The sequence below is a fragment of the Pelophylax lessonae genome (genome assembly GCF_965119305.1).
Source record: "Pelophylax lessonae genome assembly, chromosome: 1".
Taxonomy (NCBI): domain Eukaryota; kingdom Metazoa; phylum Chordata; class Amphibia; order Anura; family Ranidae; genus Pelophylax; species Pelophylax lessonae.
The window spans coordinates 755,308,932-755,335,222 of NC_138768.1; the positions used below are offsets into that span (position 1 = coordinate 755,308,932).

Genomic DNA, 26,291 nt, shown 5'->3' on the forward strand with positions numbered 1-26,291 from the left:
TTTGCTGAGGAATCAAAACTGAACAATCATATCTTGCTATGAACTGACCAAGAAAATGCCAACCTTTTACCTTCGCCTCATTAAAAGAATTAGCACAGTAAGTTATTTCTGTGTAAAAAATTGTTAGTTAAATGTTTTGAAAATTCCTTACCACGAAATGCAGCTCTCCTTCAAGTTTTCAGATTGCACACCAACATCAACTCGCTTATCAGTGAGCAAAAAACAGTTTGCAGTCAAGGTCTCCTGTGAACAACACCAACAGAAAAAGTTGACCTTTGTCCAAACAGCTGGCTAAGGTTTATGTCAGACAAATGCTTCAATCTAACAATTAAAAGAAAAATATGTTCAATTTTTTTTAACTATAATTTGATGAACTTCATAGTTCTCATAGAAATACATGGACAGTTTTTCTGTGCCTAGTGGCAGGAACATGGAGCTTACCAGGATTTTGCATGTAAAAGTAGAAATCCAGGCATACAGCAAAACATACAAATGAAATATGTTGTCTGACCTGTCTTACTTTCCAAAAGCTTTTCATTCTGTACATCTAGTCTTGTCATTTTTGTTTAACCCTGCCATATTGCATAGCCATGAACGTGACCTCGCTTTTTTCAACTTGTCGGTAAAGCATACAGCTTAAAGTGTTTGTTACCCCAGCATTTCATATTCCTTATATGTGCCTGCTGTACCATGTACTTGTATGGAAAGTATTCTGTTCTTATATTGCTTCCTTTGTGTGAAATGCCTGGTGTTCCTGCTTGTCCCTCTGTTTTCCTATTAACGACTGACCACACTAAGCAGGAGAGCACACCGTGATCAGTTCTCTAGCTATGCTGAGAACCCAGCCTGCTCTCCCCCAATGATCAGAGCTGTCCTGACCGCCCCCCCCCCCCCCCCGACATAGTCAGTCATTTACTGGAGAGTTTAGTGTGCTGTTACTTCTCCACCCCCAGCTCCTTTGCAGCTGAGAACAGAGATTATGTGATCACTTATAAAAAAAAAAAAAAGGTATTTATATATTTTTTTATATCTATACACAAATGTTTTGCCTTTCATGTCAGTTTTAAATGGAAAGGGTTGGTTTACAGGGTGATTTTTAATCACTTTAACTCTCTCCCGCGCAGAGGTCATTGATATCTAAACATGCAGGTCAAATTTAGCAGCATCAGAATGCATCAGTTAAATTGACTAAAGCTCTTTGACTAATTTGACTACCTAAATAGTTAATATTTTTAAAGACAATTATAGGCTTTTATCTGGTACATGTTATTTAAAATCTACTCAGTTTTTTAATATTGGTTCAACAAATGTAAAAAAATATATATATTTTCTTTAAAAAAGGAGAAATATAGCCAAAGATATTTTGGCTATACTTATCCTATAGATCACAGGAGTGCAGTTTGTTCTGCACTCCTGTGATCCGTTTTCAGCCTCTTAGCAATCTGCTGAGAGCCTGAGCCAGCTCCTCTCACCCCCTCCGCAGACCAGTGCTCCAATGAGCGCATGGGGAGCAGAGAAGAGAGACTGACAGTCCCTGACTCTCTGCTCACTGAATGCTGAGAACTGAGCGATCAACAGTCTTTGATCACTTAGTTCTCAGTGCAGACTCGGCAGGAGACAGATGCAGCATTGGGTCGATGCTGCATCCCCCAAGGTGAGTGTAAATGTTTTTTTGATTTTTTTTTTACTTCTCTTTTACCTTTTTTTAATACAGAACTTGTACCTGACAATTACAGTATGGTATTAAATAGAAGTGCACTGATATCTGCAGGCTGAAGGCTCTTATTTTGTGAATGATCATCCAGTCTGGATGGGATTACTATGTCATAGCCGATCACATGAACAGGAATAACTCTGGTTCCTGATTGTTGTTTGTGAGGACAGGAGCCAGCAGTGATGGCCTGTTCTGACAGCTGTCAACATGGTTAGTAGCTGACAATGGAGTTGATAAGAATTCCCCCAGGTCCAGGTTTTCTGCAGAACAACAATTATCTACAGATGTGGGCAAACTTTTTCTTTGTTGTTGTGGATAGAGTGGGAAAAGGTTAGACCCTCTTAACTTCATATTGTTGTCTGAAACCCAGAAACAGCAGGTAAATATTCTGCAGTTTATCAGTCCTTAGATGTAGACGGGTCTACAGAAACCTCCCCCTCCCCAGGTGAATCTATGTGACGGATTTCTTTTTTTAAGCTTTTCTACATTAATTTTCTTATTGTGATCCTGACAGTAACAAGCTTTCTGTCCAAGAGTGACAATGCTCACTTTCTGTCCTGTGGCAGCACTATAGAAACAGGACAGGTCTACAGAAACCTCCTCCTCTCCAGGAACAATGCAACTAATAAGAATGCAAAATTGGCAGAGAACCTAGACGTTATCAGCTAACAGGATTTCTGGCAGGATCAACAGTTGTTTTTTTTTTTTTTTTGCGGTTATCAGATATAACAAAAAGCTTTAATTGGTATAGTTAAACTAAAAGGGACCAATAAGAGAAGTGCATTGTTAGATTGGATTACATACCTTTTAACTGGTTTCCTATTAAATGTCCCACAGTCATCTTTGATTTTAGAGAAACACAGCCCTCTTTATTAACAAATAAGTCAGTTTGAATGCCATGAAATGGCTCGTATAGCGTTTGGGGGACCTAATATACACCAAAGAATTCTGCTCCGCCTCTGCACCCTTAAAGCTCTTTTTTTCTGCATTATCAATCAACCCTTTAGCTGCCAGACCATTTTCTCCATTTTTCACGCACAATACAATTAGCATTTTTGTCTTGAAACCTCAAAACGTACATATTTTCTGAAATGTAGAATAAAAAGATGGAAGTTGTAATGTTTAATAAATCTACATAGTAAATAATCCACCAACATTACATTTTATTGCACACAATATAATCTACATTTGTTTTGTAAAATATAAAATGATAAGCCTGTTTTGAAAAAAAAAAAAAAAAAATTGATATATCAAACATCTAAATTGCATGCACCTAGGAAACAGAGAAAAACCACATTAACCAAAATTGTACATAGGTCACACTTCAAAGCTCATCTACAGTGCCTTGCGAAAGTATTCGGCCCCCTTGAACTTTGCGACCTTTAGCCACATTTCAGGCTTCAAACATAAAGATATAAAACTGTAATTTTTTGTGAAGAATCAACAACAAGTGGGACACAATCATGAAGTGGAACGAAATTTATTGGATATTTCAAACTTTTTTAACAAATAAAAAAGTGAAAAATTGGGCGTGCAAAATTATTCAGCCCCCTTAAGTTAATACTTTGTAGCCCCACCTTTTGCTGCGATTACAGCTGTAAGTCGCTTGGGGTATGTCTATCAGTTTTGCACATCGAGAGACTGAAATTTTTGCCCATTCCTCCTTGCAAAACAGCTCGAGCTCAGTGAGGTTGGATGGAGAGCGTTTGTGAACAGCAGTTTTCAGTTCTTTCCACAGATTCTCGATTGGATTCAGTTCTGGACTTTGACTTGGCCATTCGAACACCTGGATATGTTTATTTGTGAACCATTCCATTGTAGATTTTGCTTTATGTTTTGCATCATTGTCTTGTTGGAAGACAAATCTCCGTCCCAGTCTCAGGTCTTTTGCAGACTCCATCAGGTGTTCTTCCAGAATGGTCCTGTGTTTGGCTCCATCCATCTTCCCTGTCCCTGCTGAAGAAAAGCAGGCCCAAACCATGATGCTGTCACCACCATGTTTGACAGTGGGGATGGTGTGTTCAGGGTGATGAGCTGTGTTGCTTTTACACCAAACATAACGTTTTGCATTGTTGCCAAAAAACGGAATTTTTGTAAAATCTTACCTGTAAAATTCCTTTCTCTGAGTCCTCCGACAGTCGCCGCCATCTTCATATTCGTCACAATGGGGTATTAGACTTTGCTCCGTAGGAGTAGCTAGGCAACAGAATATGTCAATATTAAAGCTTTTAACATATCCCCACCCCAGGGGGTGGTCCCCTCAGTCTATACCCTCCTGCTTCCTGTTTCCTACTTCAGTTTCAGTGGAATAGCAGTAGAGTACCTAAACCCCAAAAGAGGGGCGGGGGCGGCGACTGTCGGAGGACTCAGAGAAAGGAATTTTACAGGTAAGATTTTACAAAAATTCCGTTTTCTCTTACGTCCTCCGACAGTCGCCGCCATCTTCATATTCGTCACAATGGGGACGTCCCAAAGCAGTGCAAACATGAGGGGTGGGAAACGCAGCCGCGCCTAAAGGCAACGCAGTCTCCACATCAAAGAAAGGAACCTTACCAAAGGAAGGAAACCAGCTGGGCAACATGAGAAAAAACTTGCTCAACGGGAGCAATAACCCAGGAAAAAAACAAATAACCCAGGGATAAAAAGAAATCCCAAACAGCCCAAAGGTCCAAAACAAGGGACCCTAAGGAACCGCCGCACTAAGAACCTTGCGGCCAAAGGAAGCATCTGCCGATGCTTGAACATCCACTCCGTAGAATAGAGTGAAGGTGTGCACGGTCGACCAAGTCGCCGCCTTACACACCCGGGCCACAGAAGCCCCATGACGACAGGCCCAAGACGTACTCCGAGATCTGGTAGAGTGCGCCTTCACAGGCATAGGGGAAACTTTTCCCTGCAAAGCATAGGCCTGTTCAATGGCCTGTCTGAACCAATTGGCGACGGCAGAAGCCGACGCCGCTACGCCCTTCCGAGGACCCCCGGAAGGCCAAACAAGAATCCGACTCGCGAAAAGATTCAGACGATTTTAGGTAAATCCTAATCGCCCGAACAACATCCAAGGAGTGCAACTCCACCTCCATCGGATGTTTAGACTTCGCGCAAGGCGAAGGCGAAGGCAAGACAATGTCCTCATTGAGGTGAAATTCCGAAACCCTCTTCAGAAAAAAAGAAAGGTTAGGTCGCAAGACCACCTTAACCAAGTGAGTGACCAGATACGGACATTTGCAGGACAAGCTGCCAGCTCCGACACTCTGCGAGCCGAAGTGATCGCCACCAAAAAAGGTGACCTTCTTGGACAACATAGACAACGAGATCTACCGGATCCGTTCAAAAGGACCATGTTGTAACACGGACAGAACAAGATTCCAGTCCCAAGGAGGCAGAGGCACCCTCCTAGGAGGGACCAGATGCCCCTGAACAAAAGTGCCAACCAAGGAGTTAGATGCCATAGGACGTTGAAAGAGAACGGCCATCGCAGACACCTGACCCTTGATCGTAGCCAGCGCCAAACGCTGGCAACACCCTTTCGAAGGAAGGACAACACCCTAGACACCGAGTACGGGCGAGGTGAAAACCCCCTGGACTCACACCAGGCAAAATAGGCCTTCCAAGTACGGTAATAGACCTTCCCCGAGGAAAATTTCCTTGCGTCGATCAAAGTGTGAATGACCTCAGGGGAGAGACCCCCTATCCCTCAGGACCTTGGTTTCAACAGCCAGGCCGTCAAAGCCAGCGACTGTAAAGCAGGATGGAATATCAGCCCTTGAGACCGGAGATCTTCTCGAAGAGGCAGACGCCACGGGGCGTCGACCGCCAAATGCACGAGGTCTGCGCACCAGGACCGACGAGGCCAGTCCGGTGCCACAAGAATCACTGTGTTCTGGTTCCGAGTTCAACCTGCGAAGGAACCTGGACAGCCATTGAAACGGTGAAAACGCATACATCAGTCGGTACTGATGCCACGGAGCTACCAACGCGTCTGACGCGTCTGCCCGAGGATCGCGCGGCCTTGCCACGAATCTTTTTACCTTGCTGTTCAGACGAGACGCGAACAGGTCTACCTCCGGAAGACCCCACTTCGCGCACCACATCTGGAAGACATCCGGGCGGAAGGGCCATTCCCCCTGGTCCAGGGACTGGCGGCTTCAGACATTCCGCCTGCCAGTTCTCCACCCCCGGAATGTGAACCGCCGATATCGCCGGGACGTGTGTCTCGGCCCAAGACAGAATGTCGGCCACTTCCCGAGCCGCTCGGGCTCTCATGGTGCCCCCTTGGCGATTGACGTAAGCCACCGCCGTGGCATTGTCCGTCTGCACCCGAACCGGACAGCCCTGCAGCCCGTCCGGCCAACGTTGAAGGCAGAGATTCATCGCACGCAATTCCAGAATGTTGATTGGAAGGGAGGAGACCTCCCCCGACCAAGTTCCCAGGGCGGACAGAACGCCCAGAACACCACCCCAGCCCGACAGGCTGGCATCCGTGGTGACCACCGTCCATGAGAGGACGAAAAGACTTGCCCCCCCGACACCGCCGGGGACTGGAGCCACCACAGAAGATCCCTTCTGGTGCGATGTCCCAACTAAATCTGGAGATCCAGAGATTGCGGTTGCCCGTCCCACCTGGACAGGATCTCCGCTTGGAGACCCCGCGTGTGAAACTGGGCGAAGGGAATCGCCTCGAAAGCCGAGACCATCAATCCCAGACATCTCATGCGCGTCCGGAGTGACGAGCACGGAACGTCCCTGAGGGACCTGACTTCTTCCTGAAGAGTCCTGAGTTTGTCGTCCGGTAGGAAGATCTTCGCCTGGACCAAGTCCAGAATCAGTCCCAGGTAGGGAAGACGAATCGACGGACACAGCGTCGACTTTGGAAAAGTTATCGTCCAACCAAACTCCTGTAGAGTCAGCATCGTGATGGACAGGTCCTCCTCCAGACCCTGGCTGGTCGCAGACCGAACCAGAACATCTTCCAGATACCCCAGGACAGAGATGCCCTGGGCTCTCAACAAAACCAGAAACCGGTGCAAGCACCTTGGCGAAAAACCGTGGAGCCGAAGCGAGACCAAAAGGTAACGCCACGAATAGGTAGAGATCCTCCGCAATGGTGAATCGAAGGTACCTCTGGTGACCCTCGAAAAACGGGATGTGAAGGCACGCATCCTTCAAGTCGATGGAAGCCATGAATTCCCCCGAAACCAGGGCAGCCACCACCGACCGCAGGGATTCCATGCGGAACTGGCGAACCCGCACAAAGCGGTGTAGAGTCTGTAAGTCCAGAATTGGACGTACCCTGCCCTCCTTCCTGGGCACAGTGAACAGATTGGAAGAGAACCCCCGAAATCTGTCCCGATGAGGCACCGGAACCGCCTGAGGGAAAAAATCTGCTCTCCGGCCGAGAGAGAAAACTCGATCTAGTAGCCAGAACGAACGATTTCCTGAACCCACCTGTCCCGAACACGGGCCAACCAGGGTTGAAGAAAAACCGAGCAAGCGTCCCCCCACCCCAGAACTGGGTGAGGGCGCCCCTGCAGGCCGCATTGTTATGGGCAGCGGGTCCGGACTGGCTGGACTTCTGTTTACCTGACCACGGCTTCTTTTGGGAGCCTTGACCTTTGAACGGCTTGCCCTTATAGTGCGCCCGAAAAGCACGAAAGGACCCCTGAGAGGGCCTAAAAGAAGCATGCTTCTTACCATGAGCAACCTTAGCCTTGTGGGATTGGGGCAAGAGTGTGCTCTTACCACCCGTGATCCCCTTTATCAGTGTATCCAAGGATTCTCCAAAAAGGCGAGATCCATCATAGGGCAGATTGGCTAAGGTCTTGTGCGAAGATTGGTCCACAGACCAACACTGCAACCAAACCAGGCGGCGAGACAATACCGCCACACTTCCAAGACCGCATCACACAAATACATGACACCCTGATGGATTTGATCCACCATATCCAATGTCGCCGGTGAGGCCGAATCCGCCACCAGGACGCGTCTAAGCACCTACGTCCAACTCGCGACAGCCTGGGCTGCCAGAAGAGAAGCAAATAGAGCTTTTCGCATAGAACCCGTAATAGAATAAGTATGACGGGCAAGAGACTCCAGCCTCCCGTCAGTGGCATCCCGGAACACCGGGGTATCTTCTGCAGGAATCGCAGTGGACTTATTCAAAACCGCTACCGCGTGATCCACCGGAGGCGGTACACACCACCGCTCATCAGAAGCGGGCGTGAAAGGATAACGCAGCTGAACCTACTTGGCACAGCAAAAGGCTTGCGTATAGTGCGCCATTGTTCCCTAACAGCGCGCTGAAAATCATCAGTGCAGGGAAAGACCTGCGATGTCTGGCGTCTTTTCTGTGTCCCCCAAGCTGCCAGGGCAGCAGGAGGACATGGTTCATCCTGCAAATGCAGAGTATGTTTAAAAGAAGCAACCAAGTCATCCATGAGTGCAAGCTCTTCAGACGAGCCAGGGGGAGAATTATCAACCCCTTTAACCTCATCCTCCACCTCGGACCCCACAAGATCAAGGGAGGAACGAGACCCCGATAAGGAGACCCCAGCCATAGTAGCCCCAGCACCATCACCCTCTGAACCAGAGGAAATTGAAAACTCTGGGCCGTTTTGTGGATTGAGCAGCCATAAGCATTTTCACCTGAGCAGCAAGGTTAGCCCCAACCTCAGCCAAATCCCCCCCTGGGGGGGGAAAACAGCAGTCCCTTGGCCTCCCACCAAGTGGTAGGAGATTTGCTTCCCTGAGAATCCATTGCCCCCCAAACAATATGCTGGAGAATAAAGGGTTAACTGCCCCTTTAACAAGCGCGGCGAGCGCAGCCCAAAAAAACACACCACATTGTAGTAAAACATGGCGGACCGCCGCAGCGGTCGCTGTAATGTGCCCCAAACACAATATAATCATGCCCCACAGCACACAGCCTTTCACACATTCACAGTCTGACACAGATAGTGCAGCACAGCCCCCCCTCCTTGCAGCCCACAGCATGCAGCCAGAGAGATAGGGAACTTAACAGTGTGAACACAGGCAGGGTTACACAGTCCCAGACTGACACCACCCCAAACAGACAGGTCCCCACACAAATACACTTACCTCCTAGATGGCGTGGGGAACCCGCACAGGCGAACAAGCCACTGCACATGTGACAGGGAGAGTCGCATCCAGGACGCAGAAAAAACTGGGGTTAAGAAACCGCACAGCGTCCAGTGAGGTAGCAACCTCACCATAGCATCCCTGCACCGAACAGGGATGGGTCGTTCATTGTGCCAGGAGCGTTACCTGGCTGAACGCTCGATGGCAGGCTGGGAAGCCACTGACCCACAACCTGCGACCAGGGGGATCAGCCCGAGACCCAGCCCGCACGAATCCTCTTCATCAGAAGAACTAACTAATGCTGACAAAAATAACAGCTAAGTAAAGAGAGAGAAAAAACTCAAACAAAAATCAAAAAAGAATAGAGAAAGGCTGAGACAAAATGCCCCAGCATAGAGACATCCAGCTACTCCTGACAAGCTAGACATTGAAACTGAAGTAGGAAACAGGAAGCAGGAGGGTATAGACTGAGGGGACCACCCCCTGGGGTGGGGATATGTTAAAAGCTTTATTATTGACATATTCTGTTGCCTAGCTACTCCTACGGAGCAAAGTCTAATACCCCATTGTGACGAATATGAAGATGGCGGCGACTGTCGGAGGACGTAAGAGAAAGTTTGATTTTGGTTTCATCTGACCAGAGCACCTTCTTCCACATGTTTGGTGTGTCTCCCAGGTGGCTTGTGGCAAACTTTAAATTACACTTTTTCTGGATATCTTTAAGAAATGGCTTTCTTCTTGCCACTCTTCCATAAAGGCCAGATTTGTGCAGTATATGACTGATTGTTGTCCTATGGACAGAGTCTCCCACCTCAGCTGTAGATCTCTGCATTTCATACAGAGTGATCATGGGCCTCTTGGCTGCATCTCTGATCAGTCTTCTCCTTGTATGAGCTGAAAGTTAGAGGGACGGCCAGGTCTTCGTAGATTTGCAGTGGTCTGATACTCCTTCCATTTCAATATTATCGCTTGCACAGTGCTCCTTGGGATGTTTAAAGCTTGGGAAATCTTTTTGTATCCAAATCTGGCTTTAAACTTCTCCACAACAGTATCTTGGACCTGCCTGGTGTGTTCCTTGTTCTTCATGATGCTCTCTGCGCTTTAAACAGACCTCTGAGACTATCACAGTGCAGGTGCATTTATACGGAGACTTGATTACACACAGGTGGATTCTATTTATCATCATTAGTCATTTAGGTCAACATTGGATCATTCAGAGATCCTTACTGAACTTCTGGAGAGAGTTTGCTGCACTGAAAGTAAAGGGGCTGAATAATTTTGCACGTCCAATTTTTCAGTTTTTTATTTGTTAAAGTTTGAAATATCCAATAAATTTTGTTCCACTTCATGATTGTGTCCCACTTGTTGTTGATTCTTCACAAAAAATTACAGTTTTATATCTTTATGCTTGAAGCCTGAAATGTGGCAAAAGGCCACAAAGTTCAAGGGGGCCGAATACTTTCGCAAGGCACTGTATTTAGAGTTTAATGACCATTTCACATGAAAGTTCATTGGGAGCTGGTTCACGCCAGAATGTATGTGTTCCCAGCATGGTGCGTTCTGACAGTTCGTTCATTTGAATAGGCTGAAAACTGTGCTGGAGCATGGAAAAAGTAATGCAAGCACTCATTTTTCGAAATACACTGCACCAAACTGCATGGTACTGTGGTACCATGCATTTTGGTGCCTGGAAACACACTGCGAGATTTGCTTTCTGGGTGACAATAACAATACATTAGCAACCCGCATGCAGATTGCAAGGCCAGTGCAGGCAGGAACACGCACAGAAAGCACATTTCCTGCAACACATTTTGGTTTGAACCAGCTCCTAGGCTAGAAATATTTTTTTTCGAATCTGCAACAAGTAGAAAAAAAATAGTAGAAAAAAAATAGATGCAAAAACGGATATAGACTGATGTAAACTGAACTGCAAACTGATGTAAATTGAACTGAACACAGGTGTGATGTGTAAACTGAATCTGCATTCATCATTTTTTTCTTACCAAAAGCAATGACTGGACTCATGACGCCCTCTAACTTCAAAACATAAATATATGTTGCACAATTGGCCTAACTGTGAACCTGTTTACATATGTGTGTGCCTAGGGAGGCAGGAGTCCTCTTCATTTTTTATTTAAAACATTTTCTTATTTTTGTAATTCAATTATTATTTTTACCTTAAAGCCAAACTAAAGTTCTGCTGTAATAAGCAGCACGTAGGCAGACTGTTATTGCATGAAGTGTCTCTTCTGCAATAAAATACCTTCCTGCTTTTGGTCTTCTCCGTCGCTGTAAACTAAGTTGCACGTGTGCAGCTCAGCTTATAGCACCATGGCGGTCTCTGAGTACCGGGATGACTGGCTCCTGCACATGCACAAGAATGACGTCATCCGGCGCCAGCCAATGAAGAGGCCCAAAGACTGGCACTCAGAAAAGGATACCAGTGGTGGGAAGGGACCACTCGATCTGGCGAGTATAAATACCTTTGGTTACGCTTTAAGGTATACAGTATATCTAGCCAGAGTTATCTTTAGTTTTGTATAGAGCCAGGGCCGGGACAAGGAAGGTGGGAGGGGCAACCTGGGCGTATTGGTTACCGCTGTCACACTGTGCTCCAGCATGCCCACTCCCCACTCCATCTGCCCACAGTTGACATGACAAACACCATGCATGCTCAAATAGGTTCTAGCTGCTAGAGAGCAAGCAATTGGCCATACATGTGCAGTGCGCACTCCATGCCAACCATCGGCAGCCAGAGCAAGGTGACAGAGAATGGGCGCAGGGCAGTACACCCATTCTTTTACACACATTAGGAGTTTGGTGACGTTCTGCTTTCTTGCCCTGGACGCTGGATTAGTATTATAATACAGGATTTATACAAGGCCAACAGTTTGCACAGAGCTTTACAACATGAGGGCAGACAGTACAGTAACAATACAATTCAATACAGGCGGAATCAGAGGGCCATGCTTGTTCGAGCTTACAATCTAGGAGGGAGGTCAAGTGATACAAAAGGCAATAGCTGTGGGGGAGGAGCTGATAGAGAAAATTAAAGTACAGTTGTTAGGTGAAGGCAGGATAGGCTTCTCTGAAGAGAAGGGTTTTCAGGGATCGTGTAAAAGCAAACAGAGTAGGAGATATTTGGACAGATGGGATAGGGAGTTGCATAGGATGGGAAAGGCTCTGGAAAAGTCCTGGAGGCAAGAATGGGAGGAGGTGACAAGGGAGGTAGAGGGCGGGAGGTCTTAGGAGGAACGAAGAGAACGAATAGGTTGGTATTTTGAGACTAGGTTAGTGATGTAGCTGAGAGCAGAGTTGTGGATGGCTTTGCAAGTGGTTGTTAGTATTATGAACTGAATTAGTTGGGTGAGCGGAGGTCAATAGAGGAATTGACACAGAGGAGTAGCAGACACTGAGCAGTTGGTAAGGTGGATGAGCCAGGAAGCAGCATTCATAATCGACTGAAGGGGGGATAGCCTATGTAAAGGTAAGCCAATGAGAAGGGAGTTGCAGTAGTCATGGCGGGAGATAGAGTTAATTAGGAGCGTTATTTGTATTTTGGAGATGTTGCGGAGGTTGAGGTGGCAAGATTTGGACAGTGATTGGACGTGGTGCTGAAAGAATAGTTCAGTGTCCATGATTACACCAAAAACCTTTGCATGCGGGGATGGACTGATAGTTGTGCCATCGATCTTGACAGAGAAATCAGGGGAAGAGGCGCATGGGGGAGGAAAAATTAGGAGCTCAGTTTTGGATAGATTGAGTTTGAGGAAGTGGTGTGACATCCAGGCTGATAAATCTGTTAGTAAATTAGTGATACATAAGGAGACAGAGAGTTGAGGGGTAGAGAGATAAATTTGGGCGTGGTCCGCAAAGAGATGGTATTGGAAGCCATGGGAGGCTATCAGCTTACCGAGGGAGGAGGTATAGATCGAGAATAGTTGCGGTTGGATAAGTAGGAAGAGAACCAGTGAAGAGTACAGCCATGGAGACCAAAGGCATGCACTTTACCACTTTACCACCGGAGGATTTTGCTGTCTTCCGTACAGGCCACTTTTTGCGATTCGGCGCTGTGCGACTTCAACTGACAATTGCGCGGTCGTGCGACGCCGTACCCAAACGAAATTTACGTCCTTTTTTTCCCACAAACAGAGCTTTCTTTTGGTGGTATTTGATCACCTGTGCGATTTTTACTTTTTGCGCTATAAACAAAAAAAGAGCGACAATTTTGAAAAAATAACAATATTTTTAACATTTTTTTTATATGAAATTCCCCCCAAAAAAGATGTAAAAACCAATTTTTTGCCAATTTGTTTTCTGCTACCTATGTTTGGTAAAAAAAAAAAAAAATCGCAATAAGCGTATTTTGATTGGTTTACGCAAAAGTTATTGCGTTTACTAACAAAGGGAAAGATTTCTGTCATTTTTGGTGTTTTTTTTTTTAACGCGTAATGGCGGCGATCTGCGATTTTTTTTGTGGGACTGCGACATTGCGGCGGACAGATCGGACCCTTGACTGACATTTTTGACACTTTTGGGGGTACCAGTGACATTACTGCAGTAATCAGTGCTATATATATGCACTGTTACTGTAAAAATGACACTGGCAGGGAAGGGGTTAATTTTATTGGAGAGGGAGGGGTTAATGTATGCCTGGTGCTTACTGACATGTAGGGGGGGAGGTGACTGAGTGAGTCATGGACAGATCGGATGTCCAGCTATGCTGAACAGTCCGATCTGTCACTCCCTGTCACTATGGAGATCCGTCCGCTCTGTTTACACAGGCGGGCGGATCTCCACACTAGATCCCCGGCGATCGGGGCAGAGCAGCGGCGATCGCCGCTGCTCCTCCCCTGGCCCGACTCCCGCTGTGAATGAAAACAGTGGGAGCGAGCCTCCGGCGGCGCACAAGCGCCGCCCAGAAGGGGGAGTGTCTGACGACGTTAATACTACGTCGTCAGACGATAACGAGCCACTCTGCCGCAGTAGTATTACTGTGAGCAGACGTAAAGTGGTTAAGCATGGGGGTGACTAGTGCATGTTTTAGAGAGTTGGGGATGATGCCAGAAGAGAGGGAGAGATTGAAGATGTGAGTTAGAGTGTAGAATAGAGCCAGAGGGTGAACGTAGCATTTGCGAAGGAAGGAACAGGGTCCAGAGGGCAGGTAGTTAGCTGGACGTTAGAAAGAAGTTTAGCAACCTCGTCAATAGTGGTGCGGTTGAATGAGGGAAGTAATGATTGTACCTGTGGACATGGAGTGTAAAGTAAGGAGGGTATTAGTACAGCGGAGATCTCCTCACAAATTGTATCAATCTTATGTTTGAAGTGACTTTCGATCTCCTGGGCAGTAAGTGAGTTAGTGGGTGGAGGCCGAAGTAGAGAGCTGAAGGTAGAAAGAGTTGACAGGGACTGGATGATAAGTTAATAAGAGTGATAAAACTGGTCTGCTTGGCAGTGAGGTGGCAGGAATTGTATGTTTGGAGGGCAGATATATATTTGCTGAACTCTTTCTGAGATTAATGCCTCGTACACACGCATCGATAGTTGGCCGTGAATTTTCGGCCAACGTCCGATCGGCCGATTTTCGGCTTGTTAGTATGATGCTTTCGACAACCGACTCCGACTTTTCGGCCGAAAAAAAATCTGGTGTGCAGGCTATAAAATTTTTGTTGGCCTTCAACATAACGGCTGATTTTCCGTCAGTCAGTACAGATTCCGGCAGACAAAAATCTGATGAGCAAGACTGGGCATGCTCAGAGAAGAAAAAAAAAAACACACGGAAAGTAAACCAGCACATGACATCACTTCTGAAGTTGGTTTTTGTTGGCCTCAGAAAATTTGTGCGCAGTCTAGAGCACATTTCAACCAACACAACAACTGGACAAAAGACGGCCGATCGGTCGGCCGATAATCGTTGCGTGTGTACGAGGCATTAGTCTTACACCACAGTCGGTCAAGAGCGTGGCTATGTTTTTTCAGACATGTCCAGAGAGGATGACAGTGAGGCGCTGTAGACAGAAGTGACTAGGTTGGATGAACCTATCCTGGTAGTATATTGAGCAGAAAAGAGAAGTCCTATTTTTTGCTGTCTGTGTCCCATTGGGGAGATTTCCCTTCACTTTATGTCCCAGAGACACAAAAGAAAGTGAGAGTAAAAAATCTCCAAACAGATGGAAAATTCCCTCTTATCTGTTAAAGAAGAAGTGTTCCCGTCAAAGGATTTTCCCTCACCTCTGTTTTGGATTACTTTCTGTCTTTGTCACAACTGTCACCAAAACAAATAGATCAAATCTACCTGGAAGGGACAAAGATAGCAATAAAAACAGGGGTTGTAATGTTAATCCACTGTATCCAAAACAAAAAGAAAAAGTTATGGCTAGATATACAGTACACTTTATTACGATCTCATAGTGATGTGATAGCATAGTGCAGATGACAGTTACTCCAGGAGTCAACTAGACCCCTAATGTTTCCCCTGTGCTGGGCCCTAGCAGAACGGGGGCAGAAAGTACCCTGATTTCCTGTTAACTCGGACACTACCAACTGAGAAGTGCTCACAGCTGAAAACTCCCGGGTTCATGCACTACAGATAAGATCAGGGAACATGAACCTCCGATCAGCTGCCACAAATATTTAATAGCCAATGCCAGTATTACATGTATGCAGTGCAGAATAAAACCACATGGGAGGAATACAGAACTTTCAAACATGAATACAGGGCAAACAGCTAAACACGCACCTGAAGCACAGATATGTGAGCTCTCATCTGTCAGGATTTGTAATCCTATTCAGACAGGTTTGCGATTTATACATCTCTGCCAAGATTACATCATTTTTTCTGTTAGAGTTATAAAATTCTGTGATGTCAGCTCCCTGCCCAAAGCCTGCTAATTGTACAATGAAAGAGCAGCCACACAAGGACAAGACAAGTCATCAGCTCTGCTGACTCCACTCTCTTCTTGTCAGCAAGGTCCGTGACAGCAGATGTATACACAGCGAAGTATGATACAGCGACCACTCCACTGAAATTTTCCAGCAGGTTCATTCGTTAAAACTTGATAGAACAATTAACTTGTGCCACCAGCGCAAGTGGTGATGTTTCTCCTGCTAAACACCAGCCAAGAAACGCTCTTCTTCAATCTGTCTACCAGAGCAAGCAATGCTCTTCCTTCAACTGACCACCACTGCAAGGGTCATCCCCCGCCCCCCCAGCACAAGGGGCCATGTCTCTGTGGACCACCAATTTAAAGCAGTATTAACACAAAAGCAAAAAATTAACATACAGTGCCTTGCGAAAGTATTCGGCCCGTTGAACTTTGCGACCTTTTGCCACATTTCAGGCTTCAAACAAAGATATAAAACAATTTTTTTGTGAAGAATCAACAACAAGTGGGACACAATCATGAAGTGGAACGAAATTTATTGGATATTTCAAACTTTGTTAACAAATAAAAAACTAAAAAATTGGGGCGTGCAAAATTATTCAGCCCCTTTACTTTCAGTGCAGCAAACTCTCTCCAGAAGTTCAGTGAGGATCTCTGAATGATCCAATGTTGACCTAAATGACTAATGATGATAAATAGAATCCACCTGTGTGTAATCAAGTCTCCGTATAAATGTACCTGCACTGTGATAGTCTCAGAGGTCCGTTTAAAGCGCAGAGAGCATCATGAAGAACAAGGAACACACCAGGCAGGTCCGAGATACTGTTGTGGAGAATTTTAAAGCCGGATTTGGATACAAAAAGATTTCCCAAGCTTTAAACATCCTAAGGAGCACTGTGCAAGCGATAATATTGAAATGGAAGGAGTATCAGACCAGTGTAAATCTACGAAGACCTGGCCGTCCCTCTAAACTTTCAGCTCATACAAGGAGAAGACTGATCAGAGATGCAGCCAAGAGACCCATGATCACTCTAGATGAACTGCAGAGATCTACAGCTGAGGTGGGAGACTCTGTCCATAGGACAACAATCAGTCGTATACTGCACAAATCTGGCCTTTATGGAAGAGTGGCAAGAAGAAAGCAATTTCTTAAAGATATCCATAAAAAGTGTTGTTTAAAGTTTGCCACGAGCCACCTGGGAGATACACCAAACATGTGGAAGAAGGTGCTCTGGTCAGATGAAACCAAAATCAAACTTTTTGGCAACAATGCAAAACGTTATGTTTGGCGTAAAAGCAACACAGAAACATAGAAACATAGAATGTGTCGGCAGATAAGAACCATTTGGCCCATCTAGTCTGCCCAATATATCTGAATCCTATGAATAGTCCCTGGCCCTATCTTATATGAAGGATAGCCTTATGCCTATCCCATGCATGCTTAAACTCCTTCACTGTATTTGCAGCTACCACTTCTGCAGGAAGGTTATTCCATGCATCCACTACTCTCTCAGTAAAGTAATACTTCCTCATATTACTTTTAAACCTTTGCCCCTCTAATTTAAAACTGTGTCCTCTTGTGGTAGTTTTTCTTCTTTTAAATATGCTCTCCTCCTTTACCGAGTTGATTCCCTTTATGTATTTAAAAGTTTCTATCATATCCCCTCTGTCTCTTCTTTCTTCCAAGCTATACATGTTAAGGTCCTTTAACCTTTCCTGGTAAGTTTTTTCCTGCAATCCATGTACTAGTTTAGTAGCTCTTCTCTGAACTCTCTCTAGAGTATCTATATCCTTCTGGAGATATGGCCTCCAGTACTGCGCACAATACTCCAAGTGAGGTCTCACCAGTGTTCTGTACAGCGGCATAAGCACTTCTCTCTTTCTACTGCTTATACCTCTCCCTATACATCCAAGCATTCTGCTGGCATTTCGTGCTGCTCTATTACATTGTCCTCCCACCTTTAAGTCTTCTGAAATAATTACTCCTAAATCCCTTTCCTCAGATACTGAGGTCAGGACTGTGTCAAATATTCTATATTCTGCCCTTGGGTTTTTACGTCCCAGGTGCATTATCTTGCACTTATCCACATTAAATTTCAGTTGCCAGAGTTCTGACCATTTTTCTAGTTTTCCTAAATCCTTTTCCATTTGGCTTTTCCCTCCAGGAACATCAACCCTGTTACATATCTTTGTGTCATCAGCAAAAAGACAAACCTTACCATCGAGGCCTTTTGCAATATCACTTATGAAGATATTAAACAAAATTGGTCCCAGTACAGATCCCTGAGGTACCCCACTGGTAACATGACCAGTGTTATTAAACAAAATTGGTCCCAGTACAGATCCCTGAGGTACCCCACTGGTAACATGACCAGCTCATCACCCTGAACACACCATCCCCAATGTCAAACATGGTGGTGGCAACATCATGGCTTGGGCCTGCTTTTCTTCAGCAGGGACAGGGAAGATGGTTAAAATTGATGGGAAGATGGATGGAGCCAAATACAGGACCATTCTGGAAGAAAACCTGATGGAGTCTGCAAAAAACCTGAGACTGGGACGGAGATTTGTCTTCCAACAAGACAATGATCCAAAACATAAAGCAAAATCTACAATGGAATGGTTCACAAATAAACATATCCAGGTGTTAGAATGGCCAAGTCAAAGTCCAGAACTGAATCCAATCGAGAATCTGTGGAAAGAACTGAAAACTGCTGTTCACAAACGCTCTCCATCCAACCTCACTGAGCTCAAGCTGTTTTGCAAGGAGGAATGGGCAAAAATTTCACTCTCGATGTGCAAAACTGATAGAGACATACCCCAAGCGACTTACAGCTGTAATCGCAGCAAAAGGTGGCGCTACAAAGTATTAACTTAAGGGGGCTGAATAATTTTGCACGCCCACTTTTTCAGTTTTTTATTTGTTAAAAAAGTTTGAAATATCCAATAAATTTCGTTCCACTTCATGATTGTGTCCCACTTGTTGTTGATTCTTCACAAAAAATTACAGTTTTATATCTCTATGTTTGAAGCCTGAAATGTGGCAAAAGTTTGAAAAGTTCAAGGGGGCCAAATACTTTCGCAATGCACCGTATCTGCTGTCTTCAGCTTTCTATAGTCTTTAGAAAGTGAACATTGTGTTACAATTTGTTCTTTTGTTCTTCCTGTTTCAGCTGTGGGAGTGGAGTCCTGGCATACACTGTGTGTGAGCTGATTGGAGAAAAGGCATCCCCCCACCATCCACATAGGCAAAAGAGCGAGGATACTTGCAGAGCTGTGCTGTAAATATACCAGCTCTCTGCTAATCTATTTATAGCACCCACCCTGACACAAATTTTTAGCTGCTTTTATCTCCTGTGTCAGAGAACTTGCTGATAACAGATGAACAGAGCAGCAGAAAGACACAGGACTTGAGGCTTTGGAGAGAGATAAGTAAACACTGCAGATATAGGCCCCTTGCACACTGCAGCTTAAAATTGCTCAGTACAGCTTTTTTTTTTTTTATGAGCTAAAATAGAGCCCATTCATTCTAATGTGCCTATGCACATAGCCGCGTAAATGAGCGCCGCATATTCTTCAGTAAGAACAAAATAGAAAAATCTGCATTTTTGGACAGTAATTTACGCCTAATACGCGCATTTGTGATCAAATGAACGCACACGATCATACTGTTGATCTGGAAAAAAATTTGCATATTCAGAGGCGTGAATTTACGCAAATATGCGCGAACGCAAATGCGCAAAAATACGCGCAAATGCACGCTTTTTAATAAGACAAAAATTACGGCTGAAAAAGGAGATGCTCAAACAGGAGTATTGTGTGCAAGAGGCCATATATGCCAGGTCAGATTTCATGAATCGGGTTTACATCCGCTTTACGGTTTTTCACCTTAATGAATTAACATGAAAAACCTTCTGTGCTGCAGTACCCCTCAGACCCCCTTTCTTACCTGAGCCCGATCCAGCAAAGTGCACGAGCTCATCAGCTCCAGCTGCTGTCTCCCTCCTCATTGGACAGAGGGATAGCAGCAGGAGCCATTGGCTCCCGTCACCATCAATCAAAAGTGTTCCGCTGCCTGTGTCAATGATTGCAGAAGCTGAAAAAGAATGAGAATGAGCCCCCACGGGTGCCACCAGGGAAAGAAGCTTTCTGTGGGGGAACCCAATGAACAGGAGGGGCCTAGAGCATCAGCAGGGGACCCCAGAAGAAGTAGTTTGGGGCTGCTCTGTGCAAAACCCTTGCACAGAGCAGGTAAGTATAACATGTTTTTAAAAACAATGGAATGTTTACAATCACTCTAAGCTGATAACACACAAACAGTTCCAATTTCTTTATTGAACACTTGGCACTCTATATTAGGTGTGCCTCTGGATGTACAGAGGAAAGGGCTGGAGGTGATGACATCAGCCGCCCCTTCCTAAATGACCACTCCCAATTATCTCACCTCTGACTCAGGAGGAAGCATGTGACACAAAATGCAAACATGTTATATATTATATATACACTCGTCATTCTTTATTCTATTTGTTACTATGGTATCAGAGACCTACTGCTGATAAGGATACATCTCCAATGCCTTGTATAGAACTTCTCCTATAGACTAGCTGCACCAGATAAGCAGGGAAATGTCCCCTGCAATCATTCAGCAAATGTTTACATGTGTACAAGTCTGGTCCTGACTACAGGAGCAAATAAAGTCCTGTGTGCTGACCGTGGGCAAGTCATGGTGATCTGAGGGAAGGACACAGTACAGTACCCCCCACCGTACACCGTATACAACTACAAGTCCCATAATCCTCCCCGTCCACACAACCTACACCTGCCTCTATCACAGCCCTTCTCCCCTCTCCTTATATTTACCTCCGGGGTCTGACACTCCTCCCACTCACTCCCCGCCGCTCTCCTCGCACGTGAAACCTCCACACCGGACAATCACCAGCCAAACAAACAGGAACTTCGGCCAGCCAACCGCGGGGCGACCCGAGCGCCTCACGTGACCTACACCTTCTACGTTTGAACGACAGTGTAAAAGGGATTTGCCGTACAACAATACGGTAGCTGAAGGCTTCTGAGAGGGTGATCGCCCCCTGCAGGCTTGGAGGAAGCCTAACGTGACAGTGGTTGTTGAGGTTGTGAGCTGTGTGTTTGGGTCTGGCTGTGCTGTAGAGGAAGTTCTACCATAAACTCCATGCATGCAGTACTATAACGCCTCATTGTAACGTGCCTTGAAATTTAACCACTTCTGGACTGCTCACTGTGTATTTACGTTGGTACTTTGACGTTAAAGCGGAGTTCCACCCAAAAATTGAACTTCCGCTTTAGGTGGTCCTAACCCCCTGACATGCCACATTTGGCATGTCATTTTTTTGGGGGGGGAGCGGGTACCTAGTTTTGACAGGTACCCGCTCCCACTTCCGCTCGGAGCGCCGCAGCGCCCTGAGCGGAAGTTCTCCTCTCCCCCTCCCTCCCTGCAATCTTCTGGGACATGTCAGAGGTCCCAGAAGATTGCCAGCCAATCACGGCGCATAGCGCGACTCGCGCATACGCAGCGGGTACCCGGCTGTGAAGCTGCAAACTGTCACAGCTGGGTGCCCACAGCAGTGATGCCGGCGCCGAGGGAGAGGATCGAGGCTTCGGGCAGGCAACATCGCTGGACCGTTGGACAGGTGAGTGAAATGGCTGGAACTCCGCTTTAAATACCAAGGTCTGCCATAACCCCAGTATTTTCTTTCACGGCCGGCGGTCTTCTTTCACATAAAAGTGGTCCCAGCAGCGTAGTCACCATGGAATGACTTTTATGGTGCCCACCCCCTCCCGCCGCATCCTGGTCGTTTACCGCATGTACTGGAGTCGTCGGTAGCGGGAAAAACTATCTAATCCGTTCGCTGATGGGCAGGAAGTCCAGTGCGGGCAAGATGGCCCCCACTTGACTCTATGCCCTTGGAGGACCGGTGTTCTGCCGAAAACTCTAAACTTGCCGAGAACACCAACCATGTTACTTCCAGTGAGTGTACACCAGGAATAATTGGAGAATTCGACCACTTGGTGTTTTCACACAACACCGGCAGCATTTACACTCCGGTACATGCTATAATGAGTGGACATTGTTAGTCCACCTGCTAACTGTCGCTGCCTTGGAGGCGGCCATGTTTTTGGTACTAGCGGGCGGCCTGACAATGTCCGCTTATTATAGCGTGTACAGGAGTGTATACGCTTGCCGCCTGTTCTGTGAAGTTGTCAAAATCTCCAATTATTCCGGAAGTGACGTGATCGTAGTGCTTGGCAAGTTAGAGTTTTTGGCAGAACACCGTAGCGACGTCAAGCGTCACTTCCGCCTTAAAGGGCCAATTTTTTTTTTTTAACCACTTGCCGACCGCCGCAAGTACATATACTGCGGCGGTCAGCCCCTCACAGGCAAAGTGACGTACCGGTACGTCACAAGCCTGTGAGGCTCTGGGGAGTGAGCGCGCGCCGCCGGAGGCGCGCTCCCGCGCGGTCACTGACCCCCCCCCCCGCGCGTGTGAGCGGCGGACCCGATGTCCACCGCTCACTCACGATCGTTCGTGACAGCGGGAGAAAGGCAGGCGGCTAGTGTAAACAAGCCGCCTGTCATTCTCCCCTGTGTAGAAACAGTGATCATGCGGTTCTACTATGTAGGACCGTTGATCATTGTTCCTACACCTCAAGCCACAGCCAATCACAGTTAGAATCACGCCCCTAGGGACACACACAGCCCCTCCCTCTCAAATTAATTTAACCCCTTCACTACCAGTGTCATTTTGCATTAACAGTGCATATGCATAGCACTGATTACTGCAGTAATGTCACTGGTAACCCCAAAAGTGTCAAAAATGTCAGTCAAGGGTCGATCTGTCCGCCCCAATTTCGCAGTACCGCAAAAAAAATCACAGATCGCCGCCATTACGCGTTAAAAAAAACAACAAAAATGACAAAAATCTTTCCCTTTGTTAGTAAACGCGATAACTTTTGCGCAAACCAATCAAAATAGGCTTTTTGCAATTTTTTTTACCAAACATATGTAGCATAAAACAAATTGGCCGAAAATGTTAAAAAATTTTGATTTTTAAATTTTTTTGGGGGGAATTTCATATAAAAAAAATGTGAAAAATATTGTTATTTTTGCAAAATTGACGCTCTTTTTTTGTTTATAGCGCATGATCAAAAAATCGCACAGGTGATCAAATACCACCAAAAGAAAGCTCTGTTTGTGGGAAAAAAAGGACGTCAAATTTGTTTAGGTACAGCGTCGCACGACCGCGCAATTGTCCGTTAAAGTCACGCAGTGCCGAATTGCAAAACACCCCCTGGCCAGGAAGGGGGTAAAATCTTCCGGGGCTTAAGTGGTTAATAATAAATATTACATTTCTTTTTTTCTTTTTAGGGTATATGTGAGATCTGAGGTCTTTTTGACCCTAGATCTCACATTAAAGAGAACCTGTCCTGCTTATTTATATTACAAGGGAAGTTTACATTACTTGTAATAGGAATAAAAGTGATCAAATTGTTTTTTTTTTTTTTTTTTAAAGGGACAGTGTAAAAAAAAAAAAGTAAAATAAATAAGAAAAAAAAAATTAAAGCACCCCATCCCTCCGAGCTTGCGTGCAGAAATGAACGCATACTCACGTCACGCCCACGTATGTAAACGGTGTTCAAACCACACATCGCTGGAGTGAGAGCAATAATTCTAGCCCTAGACCTCCTCTGTAACTTTAAACTGGTAACCTATAGAAATGTTTAAATTGTCTCCTTGGAGATTTTTAAGTACCAAAATTTGTCGCCATTGCATGAGCATGCGCAATTTTGAAGCATGACATGTTAGGTATCAATTTACTCAGCGTAACAATATCTTTCACATAATAGAAAAAAAATTGGACTAACTTTACTGTTTTTTTTTATTTTTTAATTAAAAAGTGCAAATAGGGTGTGACAAAAAGTATTGCAACAATCTCCATTTTAATCTCTAGGGTCTATGCTAAAATAAAAAATGTTTGGGGGTTCTAAGTAATTTCCTAGCAAAAATACTGATTTAAACTTGTAAACAACATGTGTCAGAACTAGGCCTGGTCCTCAATAATGTATCTAGTGCATTAACATGCATTTTTAATGCATGTATGATGTGTTTTTTATTGTGTTTGCATTGCATTAACCACTTGACCTCTAGAAGATTTACCCCCTCCTTCACGACCAGGCCATTTTTTCGATACAGCACTGCATTACTTTAACCACTTGTGAACCGCCCACCATAAATATACTGCAACAGGGCCGCCACTCTGCACCAGATCATGTACCTAGTACGTGATCCGACACTTATGGGTCTGGGGCGCACACACATGCAACCGATGGCCCACTCCCACTGTGATTATACTGAGCAGGAGTAGGGTTGCTACCTCATCCCTTTAAACCAGGACGCATTTGAAATACACAGGTTCTGAGGCTAATATAAGGCACATAAGACACCAAGTGAGTTTAATTACCACCTTAATCAGCCTCAGAACCTGTGTAAGTAATGTGTGCCCTGGTTTAAAGGGATGAGGTGGCAACCCCAGGGGAAAGCTGATCGGCGGGTACCATGGACTTGATGTCCACTGGCACCTGCCGATCCTTCGATACATAGGGAGAACAAGGAAGATCGCCGTTCTGTCAGCAGACATCCCAACCTGCAAAAACTCATTTCAGGGAGGTGAGCCCCCCCCCCCACACGCCGCCGCCCCCCCCCCCACGCACGCGCCGCACCCCCCCCCCCCTTTTCAATTTAACACTACCAGAGAATAATGAAATGAAATGTAATCAGTATACCTGGTCACTGGTGCTGGTCACTGGTGCTGGTACTGGTGCTCGTACTGGTCATTGGTACTGGCCTGGTCACTGGTGCTGGTGCTGGTACTGGTGCTGGTCACTGGTGCTGGCCCTGGTCACTGGTGCTGGCCTGGTCACTGGTGCTGGTACTGGTGCTGGTCACTGGTGCTGGCCTGGTCACTGGTGCTGGTCACTGGTGCTAGTGCTGGTCACTGGTGCTGGTACTGGTCACTGGTACTGGCCTGGTCACTGGTACTGGCATGGTCACTGGTGCTGGCCTGGTCACTGGTGCTGGTACTGGCCTGGTCACTGGTGCTGGTACTGGCCTGGTCACTGGTGCTGGTACTGGCCTGGTCACTGGTGTTGGTCTGGTCACTGGTGCTGGTACTGGCCTGGTCACTGGTACTGGCCTGGTCACTGGTGCTGGTACTGGCCTGGTCACTGGTGCTGGTACTGGTGCTGGTCTGGTCACTGGTGCTGGTACTGGCCTGGTCACTGGTACTGGCCTGGTCACTGGTGCTGGTACTGGCCTGGTCACTGGTGCTGGTACTGGCCTGGTCACTGGTGCTGGTACTGGTGCTGGCCTGGTCACTGGTGCTGGTACTGGCCTGGTCACTGGTGCTGGTCTGGTCACTGGTGCTGGTCTGGTCACTGGTGCTGGCCTGGTCACTGGTGCTGGTCTAGTCACTGGTGCTGGTACTGGCCTGGTCACTGGTGCTGGTACTGGTACTGGCCTGGTCACTGGTGCTGGTACTGGCCTGGTCACTGGTGCTGGTACTGGCCTGGTCACTGGTGCTGGTACTGGTCATAGGTGCTGGTCATTTGCTGGTACTGGTCTCAGGTGCTGGCTCTCTGGTGCTGCTCTCAGGTTAGGTCACTGTGTCTGTCACAGAGTGGGGTGTCACGATGATTGGTCCCCCCGCGCGCCAAAATGCCTCCTGGAGTATAAGATGTGGCTGTAGTAAAAAGCAAAGCCTCTGCTTGCTCTCTGCAGCTCCTCTCACAGGCGGAGTGCATGACTCATATCACTCCGCCTGTGAGCCGGATCTACTTCGGCTCCATGCAGGCTTGCTGACACACTCTTCTGCCTGCATCGATGAGTCATCTGACTCACACACAGACAGAGCCGGGATATTGCCCTGAGCTCGCGGGTGTCCGTGAGCTCAGGGCGGAAAGCGGGAGTCTCCCGCGACTTGCGGGAGACTTGAGATGTCTGTGTCAGTACAGAAGGCATGGATCCTGTGTCTCTGCACAGCGGGGGCACTGATCCATGCCTTTCCCTGGACCTCCTCCAACGTAATAAAACACCAGCTAGGCACATATTTAACCGTTTGATAGCCCCTGATGTTAATCCCTTCCCTGCCAGTGTCATTAGTACACTGGACAATAAAAACCTGACAGTTCCAACTTTTTGTCACACAATATTACCACAAAGGTCTAGGAAAAACAAAATTTAAGTAAAAAAATACATTAAAAGTTAATTTTAGATGGCACAAAAAAACGCAAAAAATTACCCAATCCGGGGCTGTGGAACTGTTTCTGGGCATCCTGATGGGCACACCCTGGCTAATCAAGACTTATTGTGGACATGTTTTCCAGCACATAGACAAGGAAGGCAGGGTGGGGAATTCCTGTGACTACTAGCCATACTGATAAGACTTGTCTAGGTGGTTAACTGTAAATTAGATCAATGTTTAAAGGTTGCATTATTATGTTTTAACTGGTTATATGTCTTATTTTATCTATGCTAATATCGCCAAGAGGGGAATTTCCTCCTGGGG

At 46.2% G+C, this 26,291-nt stretch overlaps 1 protein-coding gene across 1 annotated transcript in view; it reads right to left on the reverse strand.

The window, feature by feature from the left end:
* N4BP2 (NEDD4 binding protein 2) overlaps positions 1-20,731 on the reverse strand; it is a 337,469-nt gene extending 316,738 nt beyond the window's left edge. The window contains exons 1-2 of the mRNA XM_082258615.1: positions 20,554-20,731; positions 152-243 (exon numbers count right to left, since the gene is read on the reverse strand). The gene's annotated coding sequence lies outside the window, so the exon portion shown is untranslated. The remainder of the gene's footprint in view (positions 1-151; positions 244-20,553) is intronic.
* Positions 20,732-26,291: the final 5,560 nt, after the last annotated feature.